General features: G+C 38.9%; 1 protein-coding gene across 5 annotated transcripts in view; it reads right to left on the reverse strand.

Annotated features, from left to right (window-relative positions):
* DCX (doublecortin) overlaps positions 1–16,713 on the reverse strand; it is a 407,667-nt gene that overhangs the window by 291,608 nt on the left and 99,346 nt on the right. For all 5 annotated transcript variants that reach the window (XR_009493457.1, XM_024988355.2, XM_024988353.2 and 2 more), the window contains exon 3: positions 4,901–4,972. The gene's annotated coding sequence lies outside the window, so the exon portion shown is untranslated. The remainder of the gene's footprint in view (positions 1–4,900; positions 4,973–16,713) is intronic.

Consider the following 16,713-nt stretch of genomic DNA (forward strand, 5'->3'; position numbering starts at 1 on the left):
TATAATCCTGAAGGTCAAGGAATCATTTAACGGGCACATCAAACTATCAAACATCAATTGCAAAAACTAAAGAAGGGGGAATTGTATCTCAATACCCCCTCCAACTCTCTAAACCATGCTTTATTTGTTCTACATTTTTTACAATTGGATATAAGTGGCCGTTCAGCAGCACAGCGATTTTGGAACTTTGATGCACAAACAATAAGACCTAAAGTCTTTTGGAAAGACCCACTTGTGGGAAAATGGTATGGACCAGATCCAGTACTAATCTGGGGACGAGGGCATGTTTGTGTTTTCCCACAGGATGCCGAAGCGCCGCGCTGGCTGCCGGAAAGGTTGGTACGCACGGCGGAGACAGTCTCTAGCAAATCAGATGAGGAGATTGACAATTCAAGAGCATGATGAATTACCATCTCGGCAACAACTTCAGGCATTGATGCGAGAGGCACAGAATCGTGTTGTGGTGCAGGGCGATCCGATATCGCCTTTAAGCTTCCTGATAACCTTATTAATTATCTTAAATCAGATTAACACTGCACACTCTGAAGAATATTCAAATGCTTACTGGGCTTATTTTCCTGACCCTCCCCTTCTCCAACCTGTGGGCTGGGAGGGTCAGTCCATTCCCATATACACTAATAAAACTGTTTTATTTCTTGCACCTTGTTTAATTAAAAAACTGATTGATGATCTATGGATCATAAAGGCTTCCATCTATGAAAATGGTCTGCAGTTAAAGGAACATAAGCGTGTGCCTATATAAAAAGAAAGGGGGAGATGCGGGGAGCTGCCCGTGAGAACGGGGTCCTTTGTCCGAAGGACACAGCTCTGGGAGCTGCCTCAGTCCTTGAGGGTTTGCTTGCAAACATAGCTCTCTGTCCCGCCACCCCAGAGATTAGGCGCTTATTTACTGCAGGCACCTGGAGTTCTGTGCAAACTTCTCACGCACAGAGAAATGTTATCTGGTGTAAGAAATAATAACAGGGAGCCATTCCCATGCTCTCAAGATTTCTTGTGACTGTTTGTAAGATGTATAGGCTAACCAAGAAAAATGTCAACTGTTTTGTCTCTCTCACGCTTTTCTGTATAAATATGAGATGTTGAATAAAGTTGGTGTCAGACTGCGTCCCTTCGTGGTGACGTGTCTGAACCTCTCGACCCCATCTTTGTAGTCTCTTGCTTTAGTTTCTTTCTTAGCCCCGCCGTGCACGTTCTCGGGACCTGATCGACTTTGCCGGCTGGCTCCGGCACAAGGCTATGGTTTTTCCAGTGGTCATGTATGGATGTGAAAGTTGGACTGTGAAGAAAGCTGAGCACCGAAGAATTGATGCTTTTGAACTGTGGTGTTGGAGAAGACTCTTGAGAGTCCCTTGGACTGCAAGGAGATCCAACCAGTCCATTCTGAAGGAGATCAGTCCTGGGTGTTCTTTGGAAGGACTGATGCTAAAGCTGAAACTCCAATACTTTGGCCACTCATGCAAAGAGTTGACTCATTGGAAAAGACTCTGATGCTGGGAGGGATTGGGGGCAGGAGGAGAAGGGGATGACAGAGAATGAGATGGCTGGATGGCATCACCGACTCGATGGACATGAGTTTGGGTGAACTCCAGGAGCTGGTGATGGACCGGGAGGCCTGGTGTGCTGCAGTTCATGGGGTCACAAAGAGTCGGACACAACTGAGTGACTGATCTGAACTGAACTGAATGTCTCCCTTTAGTTTTGCCTAAACGTACTCCCTTTAACAGATTTGGAAAACACTTTCTGTGAAGGGACAGACAATAAGTATCTTAGGCTTCACAGGCTATATAGTCTGTTTTACAACAATTCAACTCTGCTATTGTAGTATGAAAGCAGCCATAGGTAATTACAATCAAACTTTATTTATAGAAACAAGTGCTGGGCTAGATGTAACCCATGCACCATAGTTTCCAGACTCCTAATCTAGAGCTGTAGTCACTGTGGCTGAATTTGTTCCGCATGCAAAAACATGAATTTTATTGAAATATACTCAAAGACTATTTACTAAGTACCCACTATATCTGTGGCTTCCGGATATAGTCAGTACTCTGTGGTGCTAGCGGTAAAGAAACTGCCTGCCAATGCAGGAGAGGTAAGAGAAAAGGGTTCTCTCTCTCTGTTGGGAAGATCCCCTGGAGGAGGAAATGGCTACCCACTCCTGTATTCTTGCCTGGAGAATCCCAAGGACAGGGCAGCCTGGCGGGTTACAGTCCATAAGGTCACACAGAGTGGGACACAACTGAAGCGACTTAGCACTCACAAGTACGCAAGTGCCCACTATATCCAGCATGTGCTAAGTGCTGAGTATACAGTAGAGAACAAAATGCAGTTCTTGCTCTCAAGGAGCACTTTGGAAAGTTCTGAGACCTTTTGAGTGAGATGACTTTTTATTATTTTTCTGATGCAACCGAACACTTAGCTCTGCTATAGAAATATTATGGTTTCATTACAACAGGGAACAATAACAAAAAAAGTACCCCACAATTAAAGGTCTAAATTCTCCTGGGAAAAGTCTTGACTCAGTCCATTTGCTCATTTGTTTTACTTTATTTAAAGTCACGCTAATTATTTAAGAGAAGAAGAGAGGCTCTAAGTCCATCTAATTTTCTTGACTATTTTTATACATAAATTTTAAATTTCATGTGTTAAAAATAAGTATATTTTAGGATGTGAAGCTGATAATTTTTTAGAAATTCTTCCATGTTTAATCATTTCTGTTACCCCTCTCACACTCAATGATGTCACTGAGGTGAATAAGAACTGACTCTACAAAAGAAAATTGAAAGGGTGAAAAGGACAAAGATCAATTCAAATATGAATAGAGATAATCATGTTTTAAATCTTATAATTAATTTAACATGTACAGTCCACAAAAAGATGTGGGCAGCAATAGAATCTCCCTGGTTTAAATCAAGAGAATTGGGGGATTAGAAATGACATTTAATAGAATTATTATTATAAGCATATCTTATTATTAAGATGAATGAAATTCACATTTTATCTGAGTTTCTGAACACATACTGAGCAATTACAAGAATGTTTAAATAAATAAATCATTGAAGTCCTCTACTCAAGTTAATCCCCTTTAATTAGGCAAAAGCTTAGTAGAAAAGATTAGTCTTTACAGAGCTATCAGTATTTGAAAACTAAATTCAATTTGACAAATTAAAGAGATTAAATTCAAGGCAAAGTACAGGGTAAGGATCTAACAATCAGAAGACCTATTTGTGCATCTAATTCCTTGAGTAAACCTGGGCAAAATACTTTAAACCCTAAGCTCTAGATTGATGGGTGGATAGAGGGATGTATGATAAAGCAAGTTAAATAATATGTTAATTATAGAATATAGATGCTGAGAATATGGATGTTCACTGTAAAATTCTTTCACCTTTTCTGTATGTATGAAAATTTTAGGAATAAACTATTGCAAATAAGAAAACTCCTCAGTTCCTTATAATTAGTGACAACAGGGTCATAGTCTCACTTTGACCATAAAAGATGGTTGTGTGCATGTGTGTGTGTGTTTTACCTGACATGCTAACCAACTTGCAGTACCTGCACTACATTTCCCACATATTCCATTATTTTATCTCTAATTTTAGATGTTGGACTAGAAGGGACAGTGAAGATGGTATGGTATTCCTTCATTATCTTCATTTATTCCCACTCCATTGCAATTAGGAGAGCGGCCACAAGAACAATCAGAAGCTCCATGTCACGAATTTTTATGAAATGATTCCAAGGTTATAGCTGTCAGTCCATCCCACCAGAACAATAGCAGAGTTCACAATCTGTGTGGAATACGGATAAACCATATTTCTTAGGAGAGAGGGGATAATGGAGAAATAAAAGTTTCCTAAAACAAATACTCCTTAGTATTTAGTTGACAACTTATCCAATTTTATGTTTGTATCATCAAGGGAAAATGGGGTCTTTTCTCAAAAGGGAAATTCTATTACTAATTCTTAATCACTAAAGGAATTAATATTCAGGGCCCTACTAGGAAGCAGGCTGGCTAGAAAGGTAGAAAACAATTTTAGTGTGAGTTAGGTGAAGAGGGCAAACCATGAGATATAGCTGGGTATGAGAGCTTCTCTGTGAGGCAGAGACTTTTTGGCTATTTCTGCTCACTATTATTTCCCTAGGTACTAGAACAGAGTCTAGGATGCAGTTATTGTTGTTGTTTAGTCGCTCACTGGTGTCCGACTCTTTGTGACCCCTTGGACTGTAGCCCGCCAGGCTCCTCTGTCCATGAAATTTCCCAGGCAAGAATACTGGAGTGAGTTGCCATTTTCTTCTTCAGGGTATCTTCCAGACTGAGGGACTGAACCTGCATCTCCTGCATTGCAGGCAGATTCTTTACCACTAGCCACTTGGAAAGCCCTAGCACACAGTAGGTACTCATTAAATACCGAATAAAGGAATTCTCCTCAGTTGACTAGATTGTAAGCCCATTTAAAGCATGTACCAGAGCTTGCCATTAATTATATTAAAAAGAACCAGGAAGTCTAGCCTGAAACTAAAACACCATAGTTTAAAATTAGAATACCGGTAGGATGCAGTGTTTCTTATCATTCTCATAGTACGACTCTTTCTCTCTCTCAGCTTGTTCATTCAGAAATTTTAACAGCTTAACACTTTGCATGAGATGAAGTATGTATTTTGAAAAAGAAGAAAGGGAACTTTTACTTTCAGATACTAAGAGGACTAATATTTCCTAGTTGCAATTTTTTGTTGTTGTTGTTTTTGTTTTTTAATTTTTTAATTTTTTTAAATTTTATTTTATTTTTAAACTTTACAATATTGTATTAGTTTTGCCAAATAGACATTTAGGCAGTCATGTGTATATTACAGTTAACTGTTTTCTGTAGAATTTGCCTACCTTTATGTTGCTGTGACTTTTGGATGCCTGGAAGAACTCGTATGAATCAGGAAGTATTAATGATTGCTATTCCTGAAAAACAAAAAAAAGAACTGATAAATTTGTAAATTTTCACTGGCTGTTTGAGATAGAGCTGGTAATTAATCATCTATTCATTCAGTCATTCAACAGGTACTTAATGAGTGGCTATAATGCTTCAAAAGAATTGATGCCTTTGAACTGTGGTGTTGGAGAAGACTCCAGAGAGTCCCTTAGACTGCAAGGAGATTAAGCTAGTCCATCCTAAAGGAAATCGGTCCAGAATATTCACTGGAAGGACTGATTCTGAAGCTGAAACTCCAATACTTTGGCCACCTGATGCAAAAAAGTGACTCACTGGAAAAGACCCTGATGCTGGGAAAGATTGAAGGAAGGCAGGAGGAGAAGAGGATGACAGAGGATGAGATGGTTGGATGGCATCACTGACTCAATGGACATGAGTTTGAGCAAGTTCTGGGAGTTGGTGATGGACAGGGAAGCCCTGGGGTCGCAAAGAGTCAGACACGACTGAGGTGATAATGCTTTAGGCGCTGAGCTAGGACTTAAGGATATGAAAACAGTAAGAGTGGATCCATCTCCTACAGGAGCTCACAGCCTAGTTGGAGAGAGAGAGAGAGAAGGATATCAATCAACAGAGTGCAGTGTAATAGAAAAGTACTACAAAAAAGCAATAGAGAAATGGGGAACTTGATTAGCTTTCTAGTGTAATTGACTACACAACATTAACTAATAACAGAATCATTTTAAACAATAATAGAATCATTTTTATATCAGAAGAGTTTTGAAAAACTATGAACCAACTATAGTATTTCACTTAAAAAAAGAAACTAATTTTATATTACTATTTTGTTAGTGTGTTGGTGCACATGGTCTTTAAAAACAAAACATTAAAAATGTGAAAAATGGGAGGAGGAGCCAAGATGGCGGAGGAGTAGGACAGGGAGAACACTTTCTCCCCCACAAATTCATCAAAAGAGCATTTAAACGTTGAGTAAATTCCACAAAACAACTTCTGAATGCCGGCAGAGGACATCAGGCACCCATAAAAGGAACCCAACTCTTCGAAAGGAGGTAGGAAAAAATATAAAAGACAAAAAAAAAGAGACAAAAGAGGGAGGGACGGAGTTCCGTCCCGGGAAGGGAGTCTTAAAAAGAGAGAAGTTTCTAAACACCAGGAAACCTTCTCACTGCCGAATCTGTGCCAAGCTTTGGAAGCACAGAGGGCAACATAACAGGGAGAAAAAATAAACAATTAAAACTCGCAGATTGCGAGCCCTACGGTAACTCCCCCAGCGGAGAAGCAGCGCAGACACCTGCACACGCCATTAGCAAGCGGGGGCTGGGCAGGGAGGCGCGGCGCGGGCTGCATCACTCAGAGCAAGAATCTGGCCTGAATACCCTGAGCGCTATCTGAGTGAAATAATTTGGGCTAGCAAACCAGACTGTGGGATATCTACCACGCGAATAGCCAGCCCCAACCTAAGACACCGCCAGGCCCGCGCACGGAACAAAGGACTGAACAGAGATAGCCGGCTGCAGACCTTCCCCCTCTGGTAACAGGCAGCCAGAGCCGGAAGGGGACAATCGCAGCCCCAGAGAGACATTAGCTATAAAACTGTAAGCAGGCTTCTTTGCTAACTAAAACTTCTTGGGGGTCTGGACGGTCAACATCTGCCTGAGAAGGTGCGCCGGTTTTACACCCAGATAACTGAGTGGCGGGGAGGCGATAAGTGGCAGCATTGGCGTTCGCCAAACACCTCATCACCTGAGCTGCTCGGACCTGGGAAGAGCACAAAATGCAGGCCCAACAGAGTCTGCACCTCTGAGGACTACCCGAGTGCCTGAACGTGAGCGGCTTGGACCTGGGAGGTACATGCAGCCCAGGGCCGGCCTCGGATTGTTCTCGGCGGAACAACCTAGAGCCCGAGCAGTGTGGGCAGGGAGGCTACACGCGCCGTGAGTGGGGGCAGACCCAGTGTGGCTGAGGCACTGCGAGCGCACGCCAGTGTTATTTGTTTGCAGCATCCCTCCCTCCCTCCCCACAGCACGACTGAACAAGTGAGCCTAAAAAAAAAAAAAAAAGTTTCCCCCACCGTCCCCTTTGTGTCAGGGCGGAAGCCAGACACTGAAGAGACCAGCAAACAGAAGTTATAACAGAGGGAAACGCCTTGGAAGCTACAGGCAATAGATTAAACCCTGCGGTTACTACAGACTACATAGGAAGGGGCCTATAGATCTTGAGAAATATAAATCGGACCAAGGAACTAGCCAAAAATGAACTGAACCCACCATACAACAAAACCAGAGAAAGTCCTAGATATATTTTTACGATCATTCTTTCTTTCTTTTTTTTTTAATTAAAAAAAATTTTTTTAAGTCCTCTATTGTTCCTTTAATTTTCACTTTTATAACCTATTACTTTGCAGGAAAAAAACAAGACCCTATTTTTTTCTTCTTCAGCAAACTTCATATATATATATTTTATAATTTTTTGACCTTGCTTGTTTTTTTTTTCTTCTTCTTCTTTTCTTTAACATTGTATTTTTGAAATTCCAAACTCTACTCTAGTTTTTTAATTTTAGCTTTTTGGTATATGTTATCAATTTTGTACCTACAGGTTTTTTTTATAATTTCTGTGATTTTTTTTTTTCTGTTTCATTCTTTTCTTCTTTTATAGAACATTGTATATCTGAAATTCCAAACTCTACTCTAGATTTTTAATTTATGCTTTTTGGTATTTGATATCAAATTTGTACCTGTATCTTCTTTATACTTTTTGTGACATTGTTTTTGTTTGTTTGTTTTCTCTCTTTATGTTTCTTCTTCCTTTTCTTTAACATTGTATTTTTGAAATTCCAAACTCTACTCTAGATTTTTAATTTTCGCTTTTTGGTATTAGTTATCAATTTTGTACCTGTATTTTCTTTATAATTTTCGTGACCTTGTTTGTTTTACTTTGTTCGTTTTTTCTCTCTTTCTTTTCCTTCTTCTTTTCTTTAACATCGTATTTTTGAAATTCCAAACTCTACTCTAGATTTTTAATTTTTGCTTTTATGTATTTGTTACCAATTTTGTACCTTTAAGAACCCAATGTTCAGGACCCATTTTTCACTACGGAGCGAGATTACTGGCTTGACTGCTCTCTCTCCCTTTGGACTCTCCTTTTTCTCCACCAGGTCGCCTGTGTCTCCTCCCTAACCCCTCTCTACTCTACCCAACTCTGTGAGTTTATGTGTGTTCCAGATGGTGGAGAACACTTAGGGAACTGATTACTGGCTGGATCTGTCTCCCTCCTTTTCATTCCCCCCTTTTATCCCTCTGGCCACCTCTGTCTCCTTCCTCCTTCTTCTCTTCTCTGTATAACTCCGTGAACATCTCTGAGTGGTCCAGTTGTGGAATGCACATAAGGAAGTGACTACTGGCTACCCCACTCTCTCCACTATTGATTCCACCTCATCTCAATTGGGTCACCTCTAACTCCCTCCTCCCACTTCTCTTCTCCATGTAACGCTGTGAACCTCTCTGAGTGACCCTCACAGTAGAGAAACTTTTCATCTTTAACGTAGATGTTTTATCAATGGTGCTGTATAGAAGGAGAAGTTTTGAAACTACTGTAAAAATAAGACCGATAACTGGAAGCAGGAGGCTTAAGTCCAAACCCTGACTCCAGGGAACTCCTGACTCCAAGGAACATTAATTGACAGGAGCTCATCAAACGCCTCCAAACCGACACTGAAACTAAGCACCACACAAGGGCTAACAAGTTCCAGGGCAAGACATACCAAGCAAATTCTCCAGCAACAAAGGAGCACAGCCCTGAGCTTCAAGATACAAGCTGCCCAAAGTCACCCCAAAACCATAGACATCTCATAACTCATTACTGGACACCCACCAGAACACCGACACAAGCTTCCCTAACCAGGAAACCTTGACAAGCCACCTGTACAAACCCACACACAGCGAGGAAAAGCCACAATAAAGAGAACTCCACAAACTGCCAGAATATAGAAAGGGCACCCCAAACTCAGCAATTTAAACAAGATGAAGAGACAGAGGAATACCCAGCAGATAAAGGAACAGGATAAAAGCCCACCAAACCAAACAAAAGAGGAAGAGATAGGGAATCTACCTGATAAAGAATTCTGAATAATGATAGTGAAATTGATCCAAAATCTTGAAATCAAAATGGAATCACAGATAAACAGCCTGGAGACAAGAATTGAGAAGATGCAAGAAAGGTTTAACAAGGACCTAGAAGAAATAAAAGAGAGTCAATATAAAATGAATAATGCAATAAATGAAATTAAAAACACTCTGGAGGCAACAAATAGTAGAATAACAGAGGCAGAAGATAGGATTAGTGAATTAGAAGATAGAATGGTAGAAATAAATGAATCAGAGAGGATAAAAGAAAAACGAATTAAAAGAAATGAGGACAATCTCAGAGACCTCCAGGACAATATTAAACGCAACATCATTCGAATCATAGGGGTCCCAGAACAAGAAAACAAAAAGAAAGACCATGAGAAAATACTTGAGGAGATAATAGTTGAAAACTTCCCTAAAATGGGGAAGGAAATAATCACCCAAGTCCAAGAAACCCAGAGAGTCCCAAACAGGATAAACCCAAGGAGAAACACCCCAAGACACATATTAATTAAATTAACAAAGATCAAACACAAAGAACAAATATTAAAAGCAGCAAGGGAAAAACAACAAATAACACACAAGGGAATTCCCATAAGGATAACAGCTGATCTTTCAATAGAAACTCTTCAAGCCAGGAGGGAATGGCAAGACATACTTAAAATGATGAAAGAAAATAACCTACAGCCCAGATTATTGTACCCAGCAAGGATCTCATTCAAGTATAAAGGAGAAATCAAAAGCTTTTCAGACAAGCAAAAGCTGAGACAATTCTGCACCACCAAACCAGCTCTCCAACAAATACTAAAGGATATTCTCTAGACAGGAAACACAAAAACGGTGTATAAGTTCGAACCCAAAACAATAAAGTAAATGGCAACGGAATCATACTTATCAGTAATTACCTTAAACGTAAATGGGTTGAATGCCCCAACCAAAAGACAAAGACTGGCTGAATGGATACAAAACCAAGACCCCTACATATGTTGTCTACAAGAGACCCACCTCAAAACAGGGGACACATACAGACTGAAAGTGAAGGGCTGGAAAAAGATTTTCCATGCAAATAGGGACCAAAAGAAAGCAGGAGTAGCAATACTCATATCAGATAAAATAGACTTTAAAACAAAGGCTGTGAAAAGAGACAAAGAAGGTCACTACATAATGATCAAAGGATCAATCCAAGAAGAAGATATAACAATTATAAATATATATGCACCCAACACGGGAGCGCCACAATATGTAAGACAAATGCTAACAAGTATGAAAGGAGAAATTAATAATAACACAATAATAGTGGGAGACTTTAATACCCCACTCACACCTATGGATAGATCAACTAAACAGAAAATTAACAAGGAAAACACAAACTTTAAATGATACAATAGACCAGTTAGACCTAATTGATATCTATAGGACATTTCATTCCAAAACAATGAATTTCACCTTTTTCTCAAGCGCACATGGAACCTTCTCCAGGATAGATCACATCCTGGGCCATAAAGCTAGCCTTGGTAAATTCAAAAAAATAGAAATCATTCCTAGCATCTTTTCTGACCACAATGCAGTAAGATTAGATCTCAACTACAGGAGAAAAACTATTAAAAATTCCAACATATGGAGGCTCAACAACACGCTGCTGAATAACCAACAAATCACAGAAGAAATCAAAATAGAAATCAAAATTTGCATAGAAACAAATGAAAACACAACAACCCAAAACCTGTGGGACACTGGAAAAGCAGTCCCAAGGGGAAAGTTCATAGTAATACAGGTATACCTCAAGAAACAAGAAAAAAGTCAAATAAATAACCTAACTCTACACCTAAAGCAACTAGAAAAGGAAGAAATGAAGAACCCCAGGGTTAGGAGAAGGAAAGAAATCTTAAAAATTAGAGCAGAAATAAATGCAAAAGAAACAAAAGAGACCATAGCAAAAATCAACAAAACCAAAAGCTGGTTCTTTGAAAGGATAAATAAAATTGACAAACCATTAGCCACACTCATCAAGAAACAAAGGCAGAAAAATCAAATCAATAAAATTAGAAATGAAAATGGAGAGATCACAACAGACAACACAGAAATACAAAGGATCATAAGAGACTACTATCAACAATTATATGCCAATAAAATGGACAACGTCGAAGAAATGGACAAATTCTTAGAAAAGTACAACTTACCAAAACTCGACCAGGAAGAAAGAGAAAATCTTAACAGACCCATCACAAGCACGGAAATTGAAACTGTAATCAAAAATCTTCCAGCAAACAAAAGCCCAGGTCCAGACGGCTTCACAGCTGAATTCTACCAAAAATTTAGAGAAGAGCTAACACCTATCCTGCTCAAACTCTTCCAGAAAATTGCAGAGGAAGGTAGACTTCCAAACTCATTCTATGAGGCCACCATCACCCTAATACCAAAACCTGACAAAGATGCCACAAAAAAAGAAAACTACAGGCCAATATCACTGATGAACATAGATGCAAAAATCCTTAACAAAATTCTAGCAACCAGAATCCAACAACACATTAAAAAGATCATACACCATGACCAAGTGGGCTTTATCCCAGGGATGCAAGGATTCTTCAATATCCACAAATAAATCAATGTAATACACCACATTAACAAATTGAAAAATAAAAACCATATGATTATCTCAATAGATGCAGAGAAAGCCTTTGACAAAATTCAACACCCATTTATGATAAGAACTCTCCAGAAAGCAGGAATAGAAGGAACATACCTCAACATAATAAAAGCTATATATGACAAACCCACAGCAAACATTATCCTCAATGGTAAAAAATTGAAAGCATTTCCTCTAAAGTCAGGAACAAGACAAGGGTGCCCACTTTCACCATTACTATTCAACATAGTTTTGGAAGTTTTGGCCACAGCAATCAGAGCAGAAAAAGAAATCAAAGGAATCCAAATTGGAAAAGAAGAAGTAAAACTCTCACTATTTGCAGATGACATGATCCTCTACATAGAAAACCCTAAAGACTAGTTCGAAAATTACTAGAACTAATCAATGACTATAGTAAAGTTGCAGGATATAAAATCAACACACAGAAATCCCTTGCATTCCTATACACTAATAATGAGAAAACAGAAAGAGAAATTAAGGAAACAATTTCATTCACCATTGCAACGGAAATAATAAAATACTTAGGAATATATCTACCTAAAGAAACTAAAGACCTATATATAGAAAACTATAAAACACTGGTGAAAGAAATCAAAGAGGACACTAATAGATGGAGAAATATACTATGTTTATGGATTGGAAGAATCAATATAGTGAAAATGAGTATACTACCCAAAGCAATCTATAGATTCAACGCAATCCCTATCAAGCTACCAACAGTATTCTTCACAGAGCTAGAAAAAATAATTTCACAATTTGTATGGAAATACAAAAAGCCTCGAATAGCCAAAGCGATCTTGAGAAAGAAGAATGGAACTGGAGGAATCAACCTACCTGACTTCAGGCTCTACTACAAAGCCACAGTTATCAAGACAGTATGGTACTGGCACAAAGACAGAAATATAGATCAGTGGAACAAAATAGAAAGCCCAGAGATAAATCCATGCACATATGGACACCTTATCTTTGACAAAGGAGGCAAGAATATACAATGGATTAAAGACAATCTCTTTAACAAGTGGTGCTGGGAAAACTGGTCAACCACTTGTAAAAGAATGAAACTAGAACACTTTCTAACACCATACACAAAAGTAAACTCAAAATGGATTAAAGATCTAAACATAAGACCAGAAACTATAAAACTCCTAGAGGAGAACATAGGCAAAACACTCTCCAACATACATCACAGCAGGATCCTCTATGACCCACCTCCCAGAATATCGGAAATAAAAGCAAAAATAAACAAATGGGACCTAATTAACCTTAAAAGCTTCTGCACATCAAAGGAAACTATCAGCAAGGTGAAAAGACAGCCTTCAGAATGGGAGAAAATAATAGCAAATGAAGCAACTGACAAACAACTAATCTCAAAAATATACAAGCAACTCCTACAGCTCAACTCCAGAAAAATAAATGACCCAATCAAAAAATGGGCCAAAGAACTAAATAGACATTTCTCCAAAGAAGACATACAGATGGCTAACAAACACATGAAAAGATGCTCAACATCACTCATTATCAGAGAAATGCAAATCAAGACCACTATGAGGTACCATTTCACACCACTCAGAATGGCTGCGATCCAAAAGTCTACAAATAATAAATGTTGGAGAGGGTGTGGAGGAAAGGGAACTCTCTTACACTGTTGGTGGGAATGCAAACTAGTACAGCCACTATGGAGAACAGTGTGGAGATTCCTTAAAAAACTGGAAATAGAACTGCGTTATGACCCAGCAATCCCACTGCTGGGCATACACACTGAGGAAACCAGAAGGGAAAGAGACACGTGTACCCCAATGTTCATCGCAGCACTGTTTATAATAGCCAGGACATGGAAGCAACCTAGATGTCCATCAGCAGATGAATGGATAAGAAAGCAGTGGTACATATACACAATGGAGTATTACTCAGCCATTAAAAAGAATACATTTGAATCAGTTCTAATGAGGTGGATGAAACTGGAGCCTATTATACAGAGTGAAGTAAGCCAGAAGGAAAAACACCAATACAGTATACTAACACATATATATGGAATTTAGAAAGATGATAACAATAACCCTGTGTACGAGACAGCAAAAGTGACGCTGATGTATGGAACAGTCTTATGGACTCTGTGGGAGAGGGAGAGGGTGGGAAGATTTGGGAGAATGGCATTGAAACATGTAAAATATCATGTATGAAACGAGATGCCAGTCCAGGTTCAATGCACGATACTGGATGCTTGGGGCTAGTGCACTGGGACGACCCAGAGGGATGGTATGGGGAGGGAGGAGGGAGGAGGATTCAGGATGGGGAGCACATGTAAACCTGTGATGGATTCATTTTGATATTTGGCAAAACTAATACAAGTATGTAAAGTTTAAAAATAAAATAAAATTTAAAAAAATGTGAAAAATGAATTATTATACAGGAGTACAAGCTTTAATAAACAGCATAATTTTTAACCAATTTTGAGATAGAATTCACATACCATAAAGTTCACCTTTTAAAGTGTATATTTCAGTGTTTTTTGGTATATTCAATGAATTTATAGCCACTATCACTAGGTAATTTCAAAATAATTTTAACTACCCTGAAAGAAACTCCATTCGCATTAGCAGTCACTCCCCATTCTCTTTAAAAACTCCTCCCAGCCCTAAGCAACTACTAATCTACTTTGCCTACTCAGGACATTTCACATCAATAAAATTATATATATGATATTTTGTGTGTGGCTTCCTTCATTTGGCACAATGTTTTCAAGATCTATCCATGTGTAAGAATGTATCAGTAGTTTATTCATTTTCATGGCTAAATAAAATTCATATATATATACAAACACATATATATATATGATGGTGAGCATCTTCAGTTCAGTCACTAAGTCATGTCTGACTCTTTGCAACCCCATACATCACAGCACACCAGGCCTCCCTGTCCATCACCAACTCCCAGAGTTCGCTCAAACTCATGTCCATCGAGTCAGTGATGTCATCCAGCCATCTCATCTGTCGTCCCCTTCTCCTCCTTCCCCAATCCCTCCCAGCATGAGGGTCTTTTCCAATAAGTCAACTCTTCTCATGAGGTGGCCAAAGTATTGGAGTTTTAGCCTCAGCATCAGTCCTTCCAATGAACACCCAGGGCTGATCTCCTTCAGAATGGACTGGTTGGATCTCCTTGCAGGCCAAGGGACTCTCAAGAGTCTTTTCCAACACCACAGTTCAAAAGCATCAATTCTTTGGCGCTCAGCTTTCTTCACAGTCCAAAACTCACATCCATACATGACCACTGGAAAACCCATAGCCTTGACTAGACGGACCTTTGTTGGCAAAGTAATGTCTCTGCTTTTGAATATGCTATCTAGGCTGGTCATAACTTTCCTTCCAAGGAGTAAGTGTCTTTTAATTTCATGGCTGCAATAACCGTCTGCAGTGATTCTGGAGCCCAAAAAAATAAAGTCTGACATTGTTTCCACTGTTTCCCCATCTATTTCCCATGAAGTAATGGGACCAGATGCCATGATCTTTGTTTTCTGAATGTTGAGCTTTAAGCCAACTTTTTCACTCTCCTCTTTCACTTTCATCAAGAGGCTTTTTAGTTCCTCTTCACTTTCTGCCGTAAGGGTGGTGTCATCTGCATATCCGAGGTTATTGTTAATTCTCCTGGTAATCTTGATTCCAGTTTGTGTTTCTTCCAGTCCAGCGTTTCTCATGATGTACTCTGCATATAAGTTCAATAAGCAGGGTGACAATATACAGCCTTGATGTACTCCTTTTCCTATTTGGAACCAGTCTGTTGTTCCATGTCCAGTTCTAACTGTTGCTTCCTGACCTGCATACAGGTTTCTCAAGAGGCATGCCAGGTACTCTGGTATTCCCATCTCTTTCAGAATTTTCCACCGTTTATTGTGATCCACACAGTCAAAGGCTTTGGCATAGTCAATAAAGCAGAAACAGATGTTTTTCTTGAACTCTCTTGCTTTTTCCATGATCCAGCAGATGTTGGCAATTTGATCTCTCATTTCTCTACCTTTTCTAAAACCAGCTTGAACATCTGGAAGTTCATAGTTCACGTATTGCTCAAGCGTGGTTTGGAGAATTTTAAGCATTACTTTACTAGCGTGTGAGATGAGTGCAATTGTGCGGTAGTTTGAGCATTCTTTGGCATTGCCTTTCTTTGGGATTGGAATGAAAACTAACCTTTTCCAGTGAACATTTAGTAGCTGTTTATTGGTCATTTGTATGTCTTCTTTAGAGAAATATCTATTTAGATCCTTTGCTGTTTTTTAATTGGATTATTATAGAGTTGTAAGAGTTCCTTATGTATTCTAAGTACCTTATTATATAAGAAATTTAGAAATGTTTTCTCCCATTCTGTGGGTTGTCTTTTCACTTTCTTGATGGTATCATTCGCAGCACAAAAGTTTTAAATTTTGGTATAGTCTAATTTATCTTTTCCTTTTGTTTTGTCACTTGTGTTTTTTTTGGTGTCATATTTAAGAAATCACTGTTTTAATCCAAGGTAACAGCACAATTTTTAAACAATAGGTCAACTATAACTGAGTACTCAAAACAAAGGTATCTTCACCACTACCTATGGTTGTAGGCTGCCTTGGTATCATTAGATCTTATTTATTTAACACTTTTATCTTTTTCAAAGTACTTTTTACCTGGAGACTCAACATAGCATTTAATCCAACAAATTATCACAGGTGCTAGTATCAGGCACTCTCATCTCCAGGATTGAAGGATGATTAAAACAGTATCCCTGAGAAAGACACTGAATACTTACCTACAGTATATTGTGTATAAATATTATGAAGAGGCAATATACATGATGCTATCAGAACACTGATGAAGTAATTCTACTTGGCGTGGTGTTGGGAGTCAGGGAAAGTTCACAAAAAGAGTTTAGCCAACTCAATAAATATTTATTGGGTATCTATTCTATGGTAGATATTGTGCTAGGTTCCAGAATGTAGCAGTGAATAATTCTGATATGG

Source organism: Bos taurus, chromosome X (genome assembly GCF_002263795.3).
Source record: "Bos taurus isolate L1 Dominette 01449 registration number 42190680 breed Hereford chromosome X, ARS-UCD2.0, whole genome shotgun sequence".
In the NCBI taxonomy this organism is placed as follows: Eukaryota; Metazoa; Chordata; class Mammalia; order Artiodactyla; family Bovidae; genus Bos; species Bos taurus.